Here is a 20,681-nt window from a genome sequence, read left to right as displayed (position 1 = left end):
GTGTTTCTCATGATGTACTCTGCATATAAGTTAAATAAGCAGGGTGACAATATACAGCCTTGACGGACTCCTTTTCCTATTTGGAACCAGTCTGTTGTTCCATGTCCAGTTCTAACTGTTGCTTCCTGACCTGCATAAAGGTTTCTCAAGAGGCAGGTCAGGTGGCCTGGTATTCCCATCTCTTTCAGAATTTTCCACAGTTTATTGTGATCCACACAGGCAAAGGCTTTGGCATAGTCAATAAAGCAGAAATAGATGTTTTTCTGGAACTCTCTTGCTTTTTCCATGATCCAGCGGATGTTGGCAACTTGATCTCTGGTTCCTCTGCCTTTTCTAAACCCAGCTTGAACATCAGGAAGTTCATGGTTCATGTATTGCTGAAGCCTGGCTTGGAGAATTTTGAGCATTACTTTACTAGCATGTGAGATGAGTGCAATTGTGTGGTAGTTTGAGCATTCTTTGGCATTGCCTTTCTTTGAGATTGGAATGAAAACTGACCTTTTCCAGTCCTGTGGCCACTGATGAGTTTTCCAAATTTGCTGGCATATTGAGTGCAGGACTTTCAGAGCATCATCTTTCAGGATTTGAAACAGCTCTACTGGAATTCCATCACCTCCACTAGCTTTGTTCATAGTGATGCTTTCTAAGGCCCACTTGACTTCACATTCCAGGATGTCTGGCTCTAGATGAGTGATCACACCAGTGATTATCTGAGTTGTGAAGATCTTTTAATGAGTGATTATCTGGGTCGTGAAGATCTTTTTTGTACAGTTCTTCTGTGTATTCTTGCCACCTCTTCTTAATATCTTCTGCTTCTGTTAGGTCCAGACCATTTCTGTCCTTTATAGAGCCCATCTTTGCATGAAATGTTCCCTTGGTATCTCTAATTTCCTTGAAGAGATCTCTAATCTTTCCCATTCTGTTGTTTTCCTCTATTTCTTTGCATTGATCACTGAAGAAGGCTTTCTTATCTCTTCTTGCTATTCTTTGGAACTCTGCATTCAGATGCTACAATCTTTCCTTTTCTCCTTTGTTTTTCACCTCTCTTCTTTTCACAGCTATTTGTAAGGCCTCCCCAGACAGCCACTTTGTTTTTTGCATTTCTTTTCCATGGGGATGGTCTTGATCCCTGTTTCCTGTACAACGTCACGAACCTCATTCCATAGTTCATCAGGCACTCTGTCTATCAGATCTAGGCCCTTAAATCTATTCTCACTTCCACTGTATAATCATAAGGGATTTGATTTAGGTCATACTTGAATGGTCTAGTGGTTTTCCCTACTTTCTTCAATTTAAGTCTGTATTTGGTAATAAGGAGTTCATGATCTGAGCCACAGTCAGCTCCTGGTTTTGTTTTTGTTGACTGTATAGAGCTTCTCCATCTTTGGCTGCAAAGAATATAATCAATCTGATTTCGGTGTTGACCATCTGGTGATGTCCACGTGTAGAGTCTTCTCTTGTGTTGTTGGAAGAGGGTGTTTGCTATGACCAGTGCATTTTCTTGGCAAAACTCTCAGGTTTTGCCCTGCTTCATTCTGCATTCCAAGGCCAAATTTGCCTGTTACTCCAGGTGTTTCTTGACTTCCTACTTTTGCATTCCAGTCCCTTATAATGAAAAGGACATCTTTTTTGGGTGTTAGTTCTAAAAGGTCTTGTAGGTCTTCATAGAACTGTTCAACTTCAGCTTCCTTGGCATTACTGGCTGGGGCATAGACTTGGATTACTGTGATGTTGAATGGTTTACCTCGGAAATAAACAGAGATCATTCTGTCGTTTTTGAGATTGCATACAAGTAGTGCATTTCGGGCTCTTTTGTTGACCATGATGGCTACTCCATTTCATTTTAGGTATTCTGTGGTTGCTTAGATTTCATTGGATATTCTACATAGATGTCACTGACTAATAAGAACAGTTTAATTCTTCTTTTCCAAACTGGATCACTTCTCAATCATTTCTCAATCCATAACTTCAGGGACAGAAATTCAATATAATGAGAGTGGACATCTTTATGTTGATTCTGATCTTAGAAGTAAAGCACTCAGTATTCTACCATAAAGTGTGATGTTAGTTATACAATTTATTACCTTCATCAGGTGGAGGAAGTTTTCTATTTCTAGTTTGCTAAGAGTTTTTAGACAGAATGTGTTCAGTTGTGTCCAGCTCTTTGCGAACTCGTGGACTATAAGCACAACAGGCTCCTCTGGCCTTGGGGATTTTCCAGGCAAGAATACTGGAGTGCATTGCCATGCTGTTCTCCAGGAGATCTTCCCAACCCAGGGATGGAACCCAGGTGTCCTGCATGAGAGGCAGATTCTTTACCAGCTGAGCCACAAGGAAAGCCAAGTGGAGCAAGTGCAAGTGTATTCAGTGCAGTCTCACAGCTTGAAGACAGTGGTTTCAGATTAGAAACTAGAAAACTGAGAAGAGCTACATGAACACTAAGAAAAGGAGGTGGGATGGGAAGGCCCACAATTAAATGGGCTTCAAGGTGCTTTCAGACCACCTTGAAGGAGGAAAGTGGAATGATTCTCATTTCCACAGACACTTGAATACAGCCTAATTATCATGAAGGGATTGTAGGTAAAATATTAAAAACTAGTTAATGATGAAAGGTGAGAGAGAACAGAATGAAAGCCTGAATACTGTGGTTGCAAGGCAAGGTTTGGAGGAGACACACTCTCCCTGCAACGTGACCCATCAGAGTTGACTTAGAGAGATGAGGATGGCAGCTGAGTTTGGAGGGCTCTTAAGGGCATTCAAAATACCTCATTTCTCCCACAGAGAAGGCAATGGCAAACCACTCCAGTACTCTTGCCTGGAAAATCCCATGGACGGAGGAGCCTGGTAGGCTGCAGTCCATGGGGTCACTAAGAGGCGCAACTGAGCGACTTCACTTTCACTTTTCACTTTCATGCATTGGAGAAGGAAATGGCAACCCACTCCAGTATTCTTGCTTGGAGAATCCCAGGGACAGAGGAGCCTAGTGGGCTGCCATCTATGGGGTCGCACAGAGTTGGACACAACTGAAGCGACTTAGCAGCAGCAACAGCAGCATTTCTCCCATGGAATTATTTGAGTTGCTCCCCATCTCCCGTAGAGGTGTCAGGATGGGGCTCTGTGATGTCCAGGCTCACCCAGGGCCACTACTGGCTGGGGAAAGTGACTTGCTGACCTCATAAAGCATAACAGTGTGGCCCCCTGGGGGTGGGTATATATAGGGGTGCTCAGGGGCTCTGGAGCAGACCACTGGGAGTCTTCAAAATGACCAAGGTGACTGGGAAGCCACAAGGCTCTAGAGCTGTTATGGAACAGCTGACTCTAGATGCCCAGGAGGAAAAGATGAAGACCTCCTATCAACTGAGGTCCAAAACAAGTCAAGGTGAGCTGAACTCACCCATGGTCCTCTTGCCCATTGACACGACCTCATAAGACCCCCTGCTCTGTCCTCATGTGGCACATACCCCTTCTCTGCCCACACCCCTCCTCCTGAAGCCATCGTTCCCATCTGTCTTCACCCACTTCCCCAAACCAGTGCCCTTCTGTGCTTCCTCTCTTGTTTTATCCAGATGGCCAGGGTAACCGTGAGGATGAATAAGCATATTTAAGCAAAGCTGACCAAGGAATCATCTCAAAAAAGTCCCACCTAAAGAAACTGAAGAAATTCTGAGGCTCAAAGCTCTATAGCCAGTGTTCCAAGGTGAATGAAGAGCTCAATCACCTCCACTGCCCTCTGAGGTCGCAGTCTCCCTCCCCACTCTCCAGCACCTCCAGCCCCCTGCTCCCTGACCCACTCAAGGTACTCTCAGGTATCCTATGGACTCGGTCCTATGGGGAAGTGACCACAGGTTGTCTGTGGCTGAAGGAGGCCAGATAGCAGAAGGAAACATCACACTGCCACCCCTGCCCCCTCAAAGCACAAGTCCAGCTCTCTGAAGTCTCCCAGACCCCCAGAGCTGGCTGCCTCAGTTTCCCCACCTGTCACACCAGGGGTTAGGGTACCTACCGCATCTTCTCAGGGCTTATGGGAGCCTAGCATGCATCAGCTGAGATTGGGAGAGCTTGGGTGGCTGAAACACGGAGTGGACTAGCCCTGCCCTCACCCGTGGCATCCTGGCCGCACACCCCACCCCTGGCCCTCACCAGTAGTTGCAGCTGTAGAGCCTGGCCAGCTGGGCGCCCGGACGGTGCCGCTATCTGGTCAGCAGGTCCGGGCAGCTGCAGTGACCCAGCTGCACGAAGACGGTGCCATCGGCACTCAGCACCTGGCCAGGGGGGCAGTAACAGCCGGGCTGGCAGCGCCAAATGCAGTGCTGGGGGACAGGGAAGGGAGGGCCCGGGTCAGTGGAAAGCGGGAGCCCCAAGAGGACTGCTGTGGGATGGAGGGGGGCGCCTGGGAGCCATGATGAAGTGAAGAAGGAGGCTGCGGGGGGCGGGTACGAGGTGGGGGGCGGGGAGTGAAGTGCGATGCTCCAGTTCATAGCTGTCTTTTCTAAACACAGTTTATGCCGACTTTCCACTGGAGTTTCTCCTCCAGGAGAGTGGGGAAGGGACAGCTTGTGAGGAGCTTCCCTGAATGGCATATCCGCCAGACGCTGGGCCCCGTGGAGGGTTGAGTGGGGACCAAGGCAAATCTCCTAGGACGAGAGAGCCGGGGACCGGAAAGCTGGCGGGGGCGGTGGGCGTTTGGGAAGGTGCTGGAGCTCCCTGGGAGAGGCCAGGACCAGGCACCGTGTCCTGGTCCTCCCGCCTCCTTGTGGAGCCTCCCGTCCTACTTGGACAGGCCCGAGCAGGGCTTCTCAAAGCGTTGTCCCTTCGCCCTAGCTGTTTGCTGCAGTATCTTTTGACTTGGGGCCACTTCCTCGCCACTGCGCAGGCGCCACTGGACCGCGCCCCTCCCCGCACCTCCCTGCGAGGGCAGGGAGGACCACAGGCGCTGTACTTGGCCCCTTCTATGGTGCAGTTGGTCACTGCGCCGGGGAGGGCGCCGGGTGGGTAGACAGCTGTGCGGGTCACTTCCCCGCCCCCCCACCTCCCCGCTCGCCTCCCCAGAATGCTCCCTGCAGCTTTCCAACCTCTCTTCCTTGACCCTCACAGCCGTCCCTGGCAGGTACCTGGGCACAGCAGAGCCTGGCAGGCCACCCCCTGGGTTCGAGGCCCTTCACAGTAATCCCCCAGGCCCTGGGGTGGGAGCTGCTCACAGGCTCGTGTCTGAGTCCAGAGACCCCCCCCCCCCCCACACACACACACACAGCTCTGGCTACAGCTGGACCAGTGTCCCCAAGGGCCCGAGCCTCCAGCTCCCCGGGAATAGAAGAGGAAGCAGTGGCGAGGGGCTGGGCTTGGCTGGGGCAAGGCAACGGCACGTCTGGGCTACATGGGACGCACAGTCACACTCTGGCAAGAGGCAGGGCTCCTCCTTTGCCTCGGAGCCTGGGCAAAGAGGGGGCGCAGAGGCCAGCAGGGGCAGCCCGGTACAGAAGTGGTGTCTATGACGCTGGGCTGGGCCACAAGAGGGAGAGCACTCGCTCCATGGGGTCCAGGGTGACCACGTGGGCTGACCTGGGATGCGAAGCAGGGAGAGACAGAGAGGACAGCAGAGGCTGAAGGGGCCCAAAGGGCGGGGGAGGTGGGTGGCAGGCAAAGTGCAGTCCACAGGACAGGCCGTCCCCTCCCTGCTCCCATCCCTCCAGAGGGCTTTCCTCCCCAGTGCTACCTCCAATCCCTGCACAGACCCACTCTGGCGGGGCGGGGGTGCGGGGTGAAGTCGGGAGAGGCCCCCTTCTACCCTCCTCACAAGGCCAGGAGATGCAGATAGTGATAAGCCCAGAGACACAAGAGCTGGTGGAGAAGCAGCAGATGGTGGGGGTGCTCTTACAGGCTGAATGTGTCCCCACAAATTCATATGTGGGAGCCCTAACGTGTGAGCATGACTGCAGAATTGTGACCTTGTTTGGGGGGGGGGGCTCTTTTCAGATGTGATCAAGTTAAGATGGGGCCATTAGGGTGACCCAAACCCAGTGTGACTGGTGTCCTACAAAGGTGAAATTGGGACACAGGTGCAGACAGAGGGGATGTGAAGACCCAGGGAGGAGATGGTTATGATAAACAGATGGGAGGGATGCAGCCACAGGCCAGGGGAGGCCAGGAATTGCCCGCAAACTCCACAAGATGAGGGGGTCTGGGAACAGCCCCAGCAGACGGAGACAGGTGGGAAGAGTGAGACTGGTGAGGAGGGGGCAGGCGAGTGGCACATACAAGCTTGGCTCCAAAGAGCTACACATTGTGGCCGTGGGAGGGGGCGTCTCTGTGGCCCATGAAGGCCAACACCCACCCCCCGCCGCCCCCCATGCAGAGGAGAGACAGAGGGTCCTTGGTGTCACGGGGCCATTGCAGGGGGCGGCAGCCTCACTAATTCTCACATGGATGAAATACAAAACTGCCTAGGGGATGGAGGAGTCCCCCGTGGGTACAGGGGCAGTCCCAGGAGCAGACCACTGCCAGTTTTAAAAATTGCAAAAGACAGCTTCAAGTGGAGCCAAGGCAAGTGAATTCAGAGCATTCTCACAGCCTGAAGACAGGGGTTTCAGACTCGAAACTGGAAAACTGAGGAAAGCTACATGAATACTGAGAAAAGGAGATAGGATGGAAGTTTTCTGGTAGGTGGCCCAGAATTAAATGGTCTTCATGGTGTTTTAAGACCACCTTGTACAAGGAAAGCAGACACTTAAACACAGCCTAATTATCAAGGAGGGATCTTAGGCAAAATATTACGAACTAGATAATGGTGAAAGGTGAGAGAGAACAGAATGAAAGCCTGAATACTGTGGCTGTGAAACCAGTTTCGGAGGAGACACACTACCATCACCATGTGACACGCCATTGTTGAGTTAGAGAGATGAAGATGACAGGTGAGGTTCGAGGGCTCATAAGGGGCACTAAAAATGCCTCTTTTATCCCACCAAACCATCTTAATTTCTCCCCATCCTACCCTACAGCTCTCAGGAAAGGGCTTTGTGATGTCAAGGCTCACTCAGGGCCACCATTGGCTGAGGAAGTGAATTGATGACCCCACAAAACATAAAGGTGTGCCCCCTGGGCAAGGGTATATATAGGGGTGCTCAGTGGTGCTGGAGCAGACCACTGTGAAAATTCAAAATGGCAAAAGACAGCTCCAAGTGGAGCAAGGCACATGTATTCACTGTCTCATAGCCTGAAGACAGGGGTTTCAGACTGGAAACTGGAAAACTGAGGAGAACTATGGGAACACTGAGAAAAGGAGATGGGATGGAAGTTTTCTGATAGGTGGCCCACAATTAAATGGCCTTCAAGTTACTTTCAGACCACCTTGTAGGAGGAATGTGGAATGATCCTCCTGTCCAGACACTTGAATACAGCCTAATTTTCAAGGAGGGATTTTAGGCAAGATATTAAAAACTAGATAATGGTGAAAGGTGAGTGAGAACAGAATGAAAGCCTGAATACTGTGCTATGAAGCCAGGTTTGGAGGAGGCACACTACCCCTGCCATGTGACACAGCATTGTGAAGTTACAGAGACGAAAATGGCAGGTGAGCTTCATGGGCTCATAAGTGGCATTTAAAATGCTTCTTTTAGGTCTAGCTTGTTCATTGTGTCATTTAAAGTTTGTGCTTCCTTGTTAAGTTTCTGTTTTGTTGATCTATCCATAGGTGGGAGTGGGTATTAAAGTCTCCCTCTATTATTGTGTTATTGTTAATTTCCCCTTTCATACTTGTTAGCATTTGCCTTACATATTGTGGTGCTCCTATATTCGGTGCTGCTGCTGCTGCTAAGTCACTTCAGTTGTGTCTTACTCTGTGCGACCCCATAGACAGCAGCCCACAAGGCTCCTCCATTCCTGGGATTCTTCAGGAAAGAACACTGGAGTGGGTTGCCATTTCCTTCTCCAATGCATGAAAGTGAAAAGTGAAAGTGTAGTCTCTCAGTCGTGTCCGACTCTTAGCGACCCCATGGACTGCAGCCTACCAGGCTCCTCTGTCCATGGGATCTTCCAGGCAACAGTACTGGAGTTGGTTGCCATTGCCTTCTCTGATGTTGGGTGCAACTGTAATCAGAAATCTTTCAGTAAATAAAACCAAGGACCAGACGTCTTCACAGCTGAATTCTACCAAAAGTTTAGAGAAGAGCTAACACCTATCTTACTCAAACTCTTCCAGAAAATTGCAGAGGAAGGTAAACTTCCAAACTCATTCTATGAGGCCACCATCACCCTAATACAAAACCAGACAAAGATGCCACAAAAAGAGAAAACTACAGGCCAATATCACTGACGAACATAGGTGCAAAAATCCTTAAAATTCTAGCAAACAGAATCCAACAACATATTAAAAAGATGACCATCTTGACCAAGTGGACTTTATCTCAGGAATGTGAGGACTCTTTAATATCTGCAAATCAATGTAATACACCACATTAACAAATTGAAAGTTAAAACCATATGATTATCTCAATAGATGCAGAGAAAGCCTTTGACAAAATTAAACATCCATTTATGATAAATTCTCCAGAAAAAAGGAATAGAAGAAACATACCTCAACATAATAAAAGCTGTATATGACAAACCCACAGCAAACATCATCCTCAATGGAGAAAAATTGAAAGCATTTCCCCTAACATCAGGAACAAGGCAGGGTGCCCACTCTCACCACTACTATTCAACATAGTTTTGGAAGTTTTGGCCACAGCAATCAGAGAAGAAAAAGAAATAAAAGGAATGCAGAATGGAAAAGAAGTAAAACGCTCACTGTTTGCAGATGACATGATCCTCTACCTAAAAAAACCCTAAAGACTCTACCAGAAAATTACTAAAACTAATCAATGAATATAGTACAGGTTACAGGATATAAAATTAACACAAAGAAATCCCTTGCATTCCTATACACTAACATTGAGAAAACAGAAAGAGGAATTAAGGAAACAATTCCATTTACCATTGCAACGAAAAGATTAAAATACTTAGGAATATATCTACCTGAAGAAACAAAAGACCTATATATATATAAAAAACTATAAAACACTGATGAAAGAAATAGAAGAGGACACAAATAGATGGAGAATTATACCATGTTCATGGATTGGAAGAATCAGTATGTGAAAATGTGTATACTACCCAAAGCAAACTATAGATTCAATGCAATCCCTATCGAGCTACCAACGGTATTTTTCACAGAACTAGAACAAATAATTTCACAATTTGCATGGAAATAAAAGTACCTCAAATAGCCAAAGCAATCTTGAGAAAGAAGAATGGGACAGGAGAAATCAACCTGCCTGACTTCAGGCCCTACTACAAAGCCACAGTCATCAAGATAGTATGGTACTGGAACAAAGACAGAAATATAGATCAATGGAACAAAATAGAAAGCTCAGAGATAAATCCACGCACCTATGGGCACCTTATCTTTGACAAAGGAGGGAAGAATATACAATGGAGAAAAGACAATCTCTTTATCAAGTGGTGCTGGGAAAACTGGTCAACCACTTGTAAAAGAATGAAACTAGAACACTTTCTAACACCATACAAAAAATAAACTCAAAATGAATTAAAGATCTAAACATAAGACCAGAAACCATAAAACTCCTAGAGAAGAACATAGGCAAAACACTCTCTGACATACATCACAGCAGGATCCTCTATGATCCACCTCCCAGAGTAGTGGAAATAAAAGCAAAAATAAACAAATGGGACCTAATTAAACTTCAAAGCTTTTGCACAACTAAGGAAACTATAAGCAAAGTGAAAAGACAGCTTTCAGAATGGGAGAAAATAATAGCAAACAAAGCAACTGACAAAGAGTTAATCTCAAAAATATACAAGCAACTCCTGCAGCTCAATTCCAGAAAAATACATGACCCAATCATAAAATGGGCCAAAGAACTAAACAGACATTTCTCCAAAGAAGACATACAGATGGCTAACAAGCACATGAAAAGATGCTCAACATCACTCATTTTCAGAGAAATGCAAATCAAAACAACAATGAGGTACCATCTCACACCAGTCATAATGGCTGCTATCAAAAGGACTACAAGCAATAAATGCTGGAGAGGGTGTGGAGAAAAGGGAACCCTCTTACACTGTTGGTGGGAATGCAAACTAGTACAGCCACTATGGAGAAAAGTGTGGATATTCATTAAAAAACTGGAAATAGAACTGCCTTATGACCCAGCAATCCCACTGCTGGGCATACACACCGAGGAAACCAGAACTGAAACATACACATGTACCCCAATGTTCATAACAGCACTGTTTATAATAGCCAGGACATGGAAGCAACCTAGATGTCCATCAGCAGATGAATGGATAGGAAAGCTGTGGTACACATACACAATGGAATATTACTCGGCTGTTAACAAGAATATATTTGAATCAGTTCTAATGAACTGAATGAAACTGGAGCCTATTATAGAGAGTGAAGTAAGCCAGAAAGAAAAACACCAATACAGTATACTAAAGCATATATATGGAATTTAGAAAGATGGTAATGATAACCCTATACGCAAGACAGAAAAAGTGACACAAGTATAGAACAGTCTTTTGGACTCTGTGGGAGAAAGAGAGGGTGGGATGATCTGAGAGAATAGAAGTGAAATATGTATATTATCATATGTGAAGCAGATGGCCAGTCCAGGTTCCATGCATGAGACAGGGTGCTGAGGGCTAGTGCACTGGGACGACCCAGAGAGATGGGATGGGGAGGGAGGTGCGAGGGGGATTCTGGATGGGAAACACATGTAAACCCATGGCTGATTCATGCCAATGAATGGCAAAACTGCTACAATATTGAAAACTAATTAACCTCCAATTAAAATAATACACTAAAAAAAATTGCCTCTTTCATCCCACCAAACCATGTGAATTGCTCCCCATTCCCCCAAAGAGGTGGCAGGTTGGGGCTTTGTGATGTCAAGGCTCACCAATGGCCACCATTGGCTGGGGAAGTGACTTGCTGACTTCAAAAAGCATAAGGGTGTGGCCCCCTGGGGAGGGCTATATATAGGGGTCCTCAGGGGCTCTGGAGCAGACCACTGTGAGTCTTTAAAATGGCAAATGACAGCTCCAAGTGGAGCAAGGGCAAGCGTGTTCATTGCATTCTCACAGCCTGAGGACAGGGGTTTCAGACAGGAAACTAGAAAGCTGAGGAGGGGTACATGAACACTGAGAAAGAGTGGCATGGAAGTTTTCTGGTAGGTGGCCCAGAAGTAAATGGTCCTCAAGTCGCTTTAAGACCACCTTGTAGGAGGAAATTGGAATGATCCTCATTTCCACAGACACTTAAATACAGCCTAATTATCAAGGAGGGATTTTAGGCAAGATATTAAAGATTACATAATAGTGAAAGGTGACAGAAAACAGCCTGAATACTGTGCCTGTGAAGGCCAGTTTGGAGGAGAAACACTAACCGTGCCATATGATACATCAGTGCGGAGTTAGAGATATGAAGATGGCAGAAGAGTTTTGCAGGCTCATAAGGGGCATTTAAAATGTCACTTTTATCCCACCAAACCTTCTGAATTTCTCCCCATCCTCCCCTAGAGGTGTCAGGATGGGGCGGTGATGTCAAGGCACACTCAGGGACACCACTGGCTGGGGAAGAGACATGCTGACCTCACAAAGCATAAGGGTGTGGCGCCCTTGGAAGTGGTATATATAGGGATGCTCAGGGGCTCTGGAGCAGACCACTGCCAGTCTTCAAAATGGCAAAAGACAGCACCAAGTGGAGCAAGGCAAGTGTGTTCAATACATTCTCACAGCATGAAGACAGGTGTTTCAGACTAGAAACTAGAAAACTGAGGAGAGTTATGTGAACACTGAGAAAAGGAGGTAGGACGGAAGTTTTCTGGTATGTTGCCCAGAATTAAATGGCCTTCAAGGTGCTTTAAGACCACCTTGTAGGAGGAAAGTGGAATGATCCTCATTTCTGCAGACACTTAAATACAGCCTAATTATCAGCGATGGATTCTGGCAAAATATTAAAGACTATATAATGGTGAAAGTTTACAGAGAACAGAATGAAAGCCTGAATATTGTGGCTGCGAAGCAAGGTTTGGAGGAGACACACTACCCTTAACATGTGTCAAACAGTGTGGAGTTAGAGAGATGAAAATGGCAAGTGAGTTTCGCTGGCTCATAAGGGACATTTAAAATGGCTCTTTTATCCCACCAAATCATCTCAATTTCTCCCTATCCTCCCCTATAGGTGTCAGGATGGGGTTTTGTGATGTCAAGGCTCACCCAGGCCACCACTGGCTGGGGAAGTGACTTGCCGACATCATAAACATAAGAGTGTGTCTCCCTGGGGAGGGGTTTATATAGGGGTGCTCAGGGCCTCTGGAGCAAATCACTGCGTGTCTAAAAAATCACAAAGGACTGATCCAAGTGGAGCAAGGACAAGTTTATAAGTGCATTCTCAGTTTGAAGACAAGGGTTTCACACGGGAAACTCGAAAACTGATGAGAGCTACGTGAACACTGAGAAAAGGAGGTGGGATGGAAGTTTGCTGATAGGTGGTCCACAATTAAATGGTCTTCAAGGTGCTTTAAGACCACCTCCTCAGAGGAAAGTGGAATCATCCTCATTTCCACAGACACTTAAATACACCCTAATTTTCAAGGAGGGATTTTAGGCAAGATATTAAAAACTAGATAATGGTGAAAGGTGAGAAGGAACAGAATGAAAACCTGACTACTGTGACTGTGAAGCCAGGTATGGAGGAGAAACACTAACCCTGCCATATGTCAAAGAGTGTGGAGTTAGAGAGATGAAGATGGCAGGTGAGTTTCGCAGTCTCACAAGGGGCATTTAAAATGCCCCTTTTATCCCACCAAACTATCTGAATTTATCGCCATCCTCCCCTAGAGGTGTCAGGATGAGGCTTTGTGATGTCAAGCCTAACCCAGGGCCACCATTGGCTGGACGAAATAACTTGCTGACGTCATAAAGAATAAGGGTGTGGCTCCATGGGGAGGGGTATATATAGGGGTGCTTAGGGGCTCTTGAGCAGACCACTGCGAGTCTTCAAAATGGCAAAAGACAGCTCCAAGTGCAGCAAGGGCAAGCTTATTCAGGCATTCTCACAGCCTGAAGACAGGGGTTTCAGCCTGGCAACGGGAAAACTGAGGCAATCTCCGTGAACACTGAGAAAAGGAGGTGGGATGGAAGTTTTCTGGTAGGTGGCCCACAATTAAATGGTCTTCAGGGAGATTTAAAACCACCTTGTAGGAGGAAGGTGGAATGAGGAGACACACTACCTCTGCCATGTGATACAGTGTGGAGTTAGAGAGATGAGGATGGCAGGTGGGTTCCGAGTGCTCATAAGGGGTATGTAAAATGCCTCCTTTATCCCCCCAAACCATGTGAATTTCTCCCCATTCTCCCCTAGAGGTGTCAGGATGGGGCTGTGTGATGACAAGGCTCACCCAGGGCCACAATGAACTGGGGTAGTGACTTGCTGACTTCATAAAGCATAAGGGTGTGGCCACCTGGGGTGGTGTATATATTTGGGTGCTCAGGGGCTCTGCAGCAGACCACTGCGAATCTTCAAAATGGCAAAAGACAGCTCCAAGTGGAGCATGGGCAAGTGTATTCAGAGCATTCTCACAGCCTGAAGACGAGGGTTTCAGACTGGAAACTAGAAAACTGAGGCAATCTACCTGAACACTGAGAAAAGAAGGTGGGATGCAAGTTTTCTGGTAGGTAACCCAGCATTAAATGGTCTTCAAGTTGCTTTAAGACCACCTTGTAGGAAGAAAAGTGGAATGATCTTCATTTCCACAGACATTTAAATACAGCATAATTATCAAAACATGAATTTTGGGGGTGCCACATTCAGACAAAAGCTGTATTTGTGTGTATGTGTGTGTGTAGTTGAGTTGATTTCTGCTTTCACTTGTTACCTCATGAACTGTAAGGCTAGCCATGTACCAGTACTAGTTGTATAACAGTACTTCTCTATGTAAGCATGTAGGTATCCACGTTTCAAAATCTTGTAAGTTCAGCCTTCATGCTCATTATTCTTCTTTTTCAGAAACGTTCTGCCTCTTATTACGTGTTTTTCTCCACGTATGTTTTAGAATTAGCTTATTTCCCCCACCAAACATATTAGTATTCTTACTGAAATCTTATCATAATTATAGAATAATTTGGGGACAATTGATATCTGTATAAGATATTTTCATCTTCCCCGAAGAGATATCTTTCCATTTCATCATGCATTTCACTGCATTTTTTCAGTAGCATTTCAGAATTTTCTTCAAATAGCTATTGCGTATTTGTTCTTAAATATATTCTTGATATTTATCTGTTTGTAGCTATTATAAATGGTGTCTTCCTTTATAAATGTAATTACTTGTTAGTATTTAGGAACACTGTTTTGCATATTATTATTTTTATCCAGCCATCTAGGTCAATTTCTTTAAAATACAGCTTTCCCTGGATATCTGTGGGAGATTGGTTCTAGGACACCCCTGCCAACCATCAGATACCAAAATCCACAGACGTTCAAGTCCCTTAAATAAGTAACATAGCATTTTAGTATTTGCATATAAACTACACACATCCTCCCATATACTTTAAATCATCTCTAAATTTCTTACAAACCTAATACAATGTAAAAGATAAGCAAATAGTTGCCAAGACATGGTAAATTTGCAGTTTGACTTTTGGAACTTTCTGGAGTTTTTTTTTTTTAATATATATTTTTAATGGATGTGAAACACATAGGTAGGAAAGGCTAACTGTATAGAGTACATTTCTCTTGGAGGCTCCAGTTACACAATTGTGTCATCAGGAAACAATGTTGCCTCTATTGCTCTATGATTTGAAAATAAACTTTAAAAAACTTTGGAATGATTTTAGATTTACAAGAAAGCAAAGATATTTTCCTTATACCAGAAAGTTCCCAAATATCACCCATATTGTTATAGAGTGCCTACATTTTTTCTAAGATTTTTCCTACTAAGATTTTCTTAATTTTTACCTAATATCCTTTTTCTGTTCCAGGAACCCATCCTGGATCCCACATTGCATGTAGTAGTCATGCCTTTCATGTTCTTCTTGGATGTGACAATTTCACATACTTCTCTTATTTTTTTATGACCTTGATACTACTGAGGAATACTATCATGTATTTTATAAAATGTTGCCCAATTTGGATTTGTCTGATGATTTTCCTATTAGCTTGGGACTATGGATTTGGGGGGAAAGGTTCCCTTGTAGCTCAGCTGGTAAAGAATCCACTTGCAATGAAGGAGACCTGGGTTCGATCCCTGAGTGAGAAGATCCCCTAGAGAAGGGAAAGGCTACCCACTCCAGTATTCTGGTCTAGAAAATTCCATGGTGTTTTGAAGAGTCGCACATGACTGAGCAACTTTCACTTTCACTGTCACTTCATGGATTTTGGGGGAAGACTGCAGAGGCGGAATGTCCTTTAAATCATATGATATGATCAGCAAGCTTTATCACTGGTAAAGCTGATATTTACCACCTGGTTGAAGTAGTGTTTGTCAGGTTATTCCACTGCCAAGTTACTCTGTTTCTTCCTCTCCATATTGTTGTATTTTTTGAAAGGAATTCACTACATGTAACTCACTCTTCAGGAATAGGGATGTACACTACACCTCCCTGAGAGCCGAATTACCTATGTCAACTATCTGAAATTCTTCTGCATGGGAAATTGGTCTATTGTCTCACATGTATTCATTTATTTATATCAGTATGGCCCATAGATATTAATTTTATACTTTGGGGTATAATCCCCAAAGATGACTTACTTATTATATTGCTCATCTTGTTACAGATTTTGGCCATTGGAAGCTCATTCGTGTCTTCTTTGACATAACCTCATTACTCTGGGGCTTTTTTTTAAAATTATATTTTTAGCATTCCCTATAGAAGAGTTCCCTCAGACTCCTCTTCTATATTTCCTCCCTGAGCCCTACAATCACTAATTTCTCCAAGAAGCCTGGTTCCTTTCATTGGAAATTAGTATTGGGAACCAAGATCTGTGCCTATTTCTTTCATTATTTGGGAGTATCATTTCTCTTAGACCCTTTCAGCTAACCAGACAAAGAAACATACATATGTATGAATATTCATGTGCCATCTACGAAACTGTTCAAGTATGCATGTGTAACAGTATCAGGATTGTTAACCTATACTTCTATGAGAAAAAACACTACCAACTAGATTTCAGTGGTTTTATCTTTTGCTTTCAGTCTTGCAAAATCTATTCATTTCCAAAGTTACTTAATTCAGCGGATCTTAGTGAGATGGTTTCATACATTTGTAATATAATTTGATTGGTCAAATTCTGCATTCCATTCTTGATGTCAAAATGTTTTTTTAAATATGCATACATTGATTCACTTTGTTTGCTGTAAGATTCTATGCGTTTTGACAAATATATAGTGCCATGTATTTACCATAACATCATACAGAATAGTTTCACTGCTCTAAAACATCTATGCCTAGAGAAGGAAGTGGCAGCCCACTCCAGGAGTCTTGTCTGGGAAATCCCAGGGACAGAGGAGCCTGTTGGGCTACAGTCCATGGGGTCTCAAGGGCTCAGACACAATTTAGTGACTGACCACAGTCATTTTGAGAAACAGTATAGCCCACACAAAACATATCAGCAGCTCCTAGTTTCTGACCTCTGCTTTAATATCTTTCTTTCTCACTTGGCTCTCTTCTCCGCAGGGACACATCCCCTGGGCTCTGTTCTGCTCAGCCCAGGGTCTGGGTTCAACAAATGGAATAATGAGAGTAGAAGATGGATCCACCCTTCCAGTAGAACATCAGGTTCCGAAAGTATACACTGGTAAGGAGATGGCATTTTGTCACTCCCCACCTCTCTTCGCTTGCCTGCTGAAAATTTCCTCATTTCCCTTTAAGCCCTACTTCCAGTTGGCCCTGCAAACCTCTTTTCACAATGGCTACATGGGCCCTTTGTGACATCAGCAAGGGCCCAGCTCTTCCTGGTCCTCAGTCTCCAGGTGCCAGGGCAGACCAGCGCACCAGGAGCCATTTCCTCTTGCCTCAGGAGAGCTCCAGGGTAAGTTCCTCTGCTGAGGACACTTTGTAATTTGGCAGAATCTACCATAGCATGCCCAACACTGGTTTGAGGTCACGTTGCTCTGGCTTTTTTTTGTTGTGCTGATATATGTGATAGTGAAGTTGGCAGGAGAGAGTGGCGAGGGTAATGTGCAGAGTCCTGCCCGTTAGAGTGGTTCCTTTGGCTCTCTGGGAAAGAAAAAGAAAAAAAGCCTTCTCCAGAAAGACTATATGTTTGATACCTTAATCCTGCTTGAGATGGACCTTGTGAAATGTGTGTCCAGGGTGTGAATCGGAAACTACTAACCAGTGTTAACCTCAACCCTGCCAATGTCAAGGTTCCTGCAGACGCACAGAATAACATTACAGTATATGAGCTCTAGGGCAATGAAGACTCCAATTGAGTGGATTTGTGTGTCAGTGTAGGAGAGGAATTATTGAAGGTTGACATACTGTATCCAGACTAATAGAACTATTGTGATGCAAAAGAAAAAATCCTCTGATATTTTTAATTTGCTCTGCAGTTTTTCCTTTCCCAGAATGTTGTACAATTGGCTGCATGCAGTATATAACCTATTCCAGACTAGCTTACTTTACTTAATAGCATCCATTCAGGTTTCATCCATTTCTTTTTGTGATTTGATAGCTTGTTTCTTTTTATTCTTGAGTAATATTCCGTTATGTTGATGTACCGTTGTTTGTTTATCCATAAGTCTATTAAAGGACACTTTGGTTACTTCCAATTTGTGTGTGTGAGAGAGAAAGAGTATGAATTCAGTTCAGTTCAGTCGCTCAGTCGTGTCCGACTCTGCAACCCCATGAATCGCAGCACGCCAGGACTCCCTGTCCATCGCTATCTCCTGGAGTTCACTCAGACTCACGTCCATCGAGTCCGTGATGTCATCCAGCCATCTCATCCCGGGTCGTCCTCTTCTCCTCCTGCCCCCAATCTCTCCCAGCATCAGAGTTTTTTCCAATGAGTCAACTCTTCACGTGAGGTGTCCAAAGTACTGGAGATTCAGCTTTAGCATCATTCCTTCCAAAGAAATCCCCGGGTTGATCTCCTTTAGAATGGACTGGTTGGATCTCCTTGCAGTCCAAGGGACCCTCAAGAGTCTTCTCCAACACCACAGTTCAAACGCATGAATTCTTTGGTGCTCAGCCTTCTTCACAGTCCAACTCTCACATCCATACATGACCACAGGACCACATGACCACATGACCATATCCTTGACTAGATGGACCTTAGTCGGCAAAGTAATGTCTCTGCTTTTGAATATGCTATCTAGGTTGGTCATAACTTTTCTTCCAAGGAGTAAGTGTCTTTTAATTTCATGGCTGCAGTCACCATCTGCAGTGATTTTGGAGCCCCAAAAAACAAAGTCTGACACTATTTCTACTGTTTCCCCATCTATTTCCCATGAAGTGATGGGACCAGATGCCATGATCTTCGTTTTGCTGTTATAAAATTCATGTGCATGTTTATATGTGGGCATTAGCTATCAAATCATTTGGTGAACTAACTAGGAGGGCAATTGTTAGATCATGTGGTATGACAATATTTAGCTCTGTAAGAGATTGCTTCCAAAGTGACTCTATCATTTTGTAAAACCACTAACAACGAATGAGAGTTCCTATTGTCCCTCATCTTTGTCAGATTTTTGTATTTGACCCTTCCGATAAGTGTGTAGTGGTATCTCATTGCTCTAATTTCACCAGTCTACTCTACAAGGTGATCTTATTTTCATATTTCCATTGGAACATTTCCATTGTGTTTTATTACCATGAATTCTTCAGGTGTTATATCTTTACTCTGAGATTTAAATAGATCTGCTCAGCAAAACGTCTGCTGCTGTTTATGCGATCAGTGCTTGCTTTGCTTAATTAGTCCTCCAATAATATTTTCATGAAGGACTCATAACTTGAAATCATGTAGATTGTAAAAAATTTATTTTATTTGAGCAACACTGACATTTTCTTTTCCTGAGTATTTCTTTGTCCAGTATTGTTTAGTGGCTCTACACAAAAGTTTAAGTTCAGCATGAACTTCTCCCCCTTATTTTTGGTTTGTTTTGATTATCTTATATACTTACTAGATGTTAACCAAATAGATATTAATACCAGTTGCAGATGTAGTGGCATATTTATCATGAAGTTTTATTACAAGCATTTATATTTTTTATCAGAATCTTGACTTTATTAGGTTTCTTCTTTGTTTTGTTTTTAAAAACACATGCTCATTCTTCAAGTTTTGAATAGTCTGTGCCTCTTCTCCATTGAGATTCCAATGAATACATTTATATAATTTTAGAAAGAGAGAACAATCTTAAAATATGTTGGTATAGTCATTGAAGAAAATATATTTTAAAAGGAACAGTAACTAACCTATTTGCTAACAAAATTAATTTTCTCTCAGGATATTTTGTAATTATGAAAGTCCAAATGCTCTTGCCTGTAGTCTATAAACAGGGAAGATAAATTAGCAAGCACCTGAATCAAACATCAATTTATAGAAAATCTAATGTTCGGTTTTAACTAGTTTAACTTAAAGTCTTCAATATAGTTCAGTTATCAACGTTCTTGTTTTTCCTGTCAGTAAAGAGAATGTGCTAGTTCTCTTTGGGAGAAGACTATTTTACTAAATACTTTCCTATGCTTTTGATTTTCAAGAGACGAGATACTTGTGTTCGAATGCCTGGTATTTGCCTTAGGAATATTTTACTAATTAATATTACCATTAGTAAAATGTGCATTCTGATTAGTTTCTACCCTGATTTAAAGTGACTTATGATAAAAGACATTTATCAGTTAAGTATGTTTTGGATTGACGTGTACATGCTGCTCTATTTAAAATAGATAACCTAAAACACTATAGCACAGGGAACTCTGCTGAATACTCTGTAAGAACCTAAATGGGAAAAGAATTTGGAAAAGAATATATATATACACACACACATATATATATATATATAATTCAATCACTTTGCTGTACACTAGAAGTTAACAAAACATAACCAATTATACTCCAATATAAAATTAAGCGTTAAAATACAAACTTTTGCAGAAGACAAAAATAGCGATATAAACTGAAAAACATTGTTCAGTTCAGTTTAGTTGCTCAGTCATGTCCGACACTTTGTGATCCCATGGACTGCAGCACACCAGGCCTCCCTTTCCATGACCAATGCCCAGAGTTTACTCAAACCTATGTCCATTGAGTCGGTGATGCCATCGAACCATCTCATCCTCTGTAGTGCCCTTCTCATCCCACCTTCAATCTTTCCCAACATCAGGGTGTTTTCAAATGAGTCAGCTTTTCACATCACATGGACAAAGTATTGCATCACATGCAATATTTCACATCACGTGAAGTATTGCAACTTCAGCATCAGTCCTTCCAATGAACATTCAAGACTGATTTCCTTTACCATGGATGGCTTAGTTCTCCTTGCAGTCCAAGGGACTCTGAGGAGTCTTCTCCAACAGCACAGTTCAAAGCATCAATTCTGTGGTGCTCAGCTTTCTTTATAGTCCAACTCTCACATCCACTCATGACTACTGGAGAAACCATAGCTATGACTAGATGGACCTTT

The sequence above is a fragment of the Ovis aries genome, chromosome X (genome assembly GCF_016772045.2).
Source record: "Ovis aries strain OAR_USU_Benz2616 breed Rambouillet chromosome X, ARS-UI_Ramb_v3.0, whole genome shotgun sequence".
NCBI classification, from domain to species: Eukaryota; Metazoa; Chordata; class Mammalia; order Artiodactyla; family Bovidae; genus Ovis; species Ovis aries.
The sequence above is the reverse complement of the archived record's forward strand: the minus strand, read 5'-3'. Positions refer to the sequence as shown.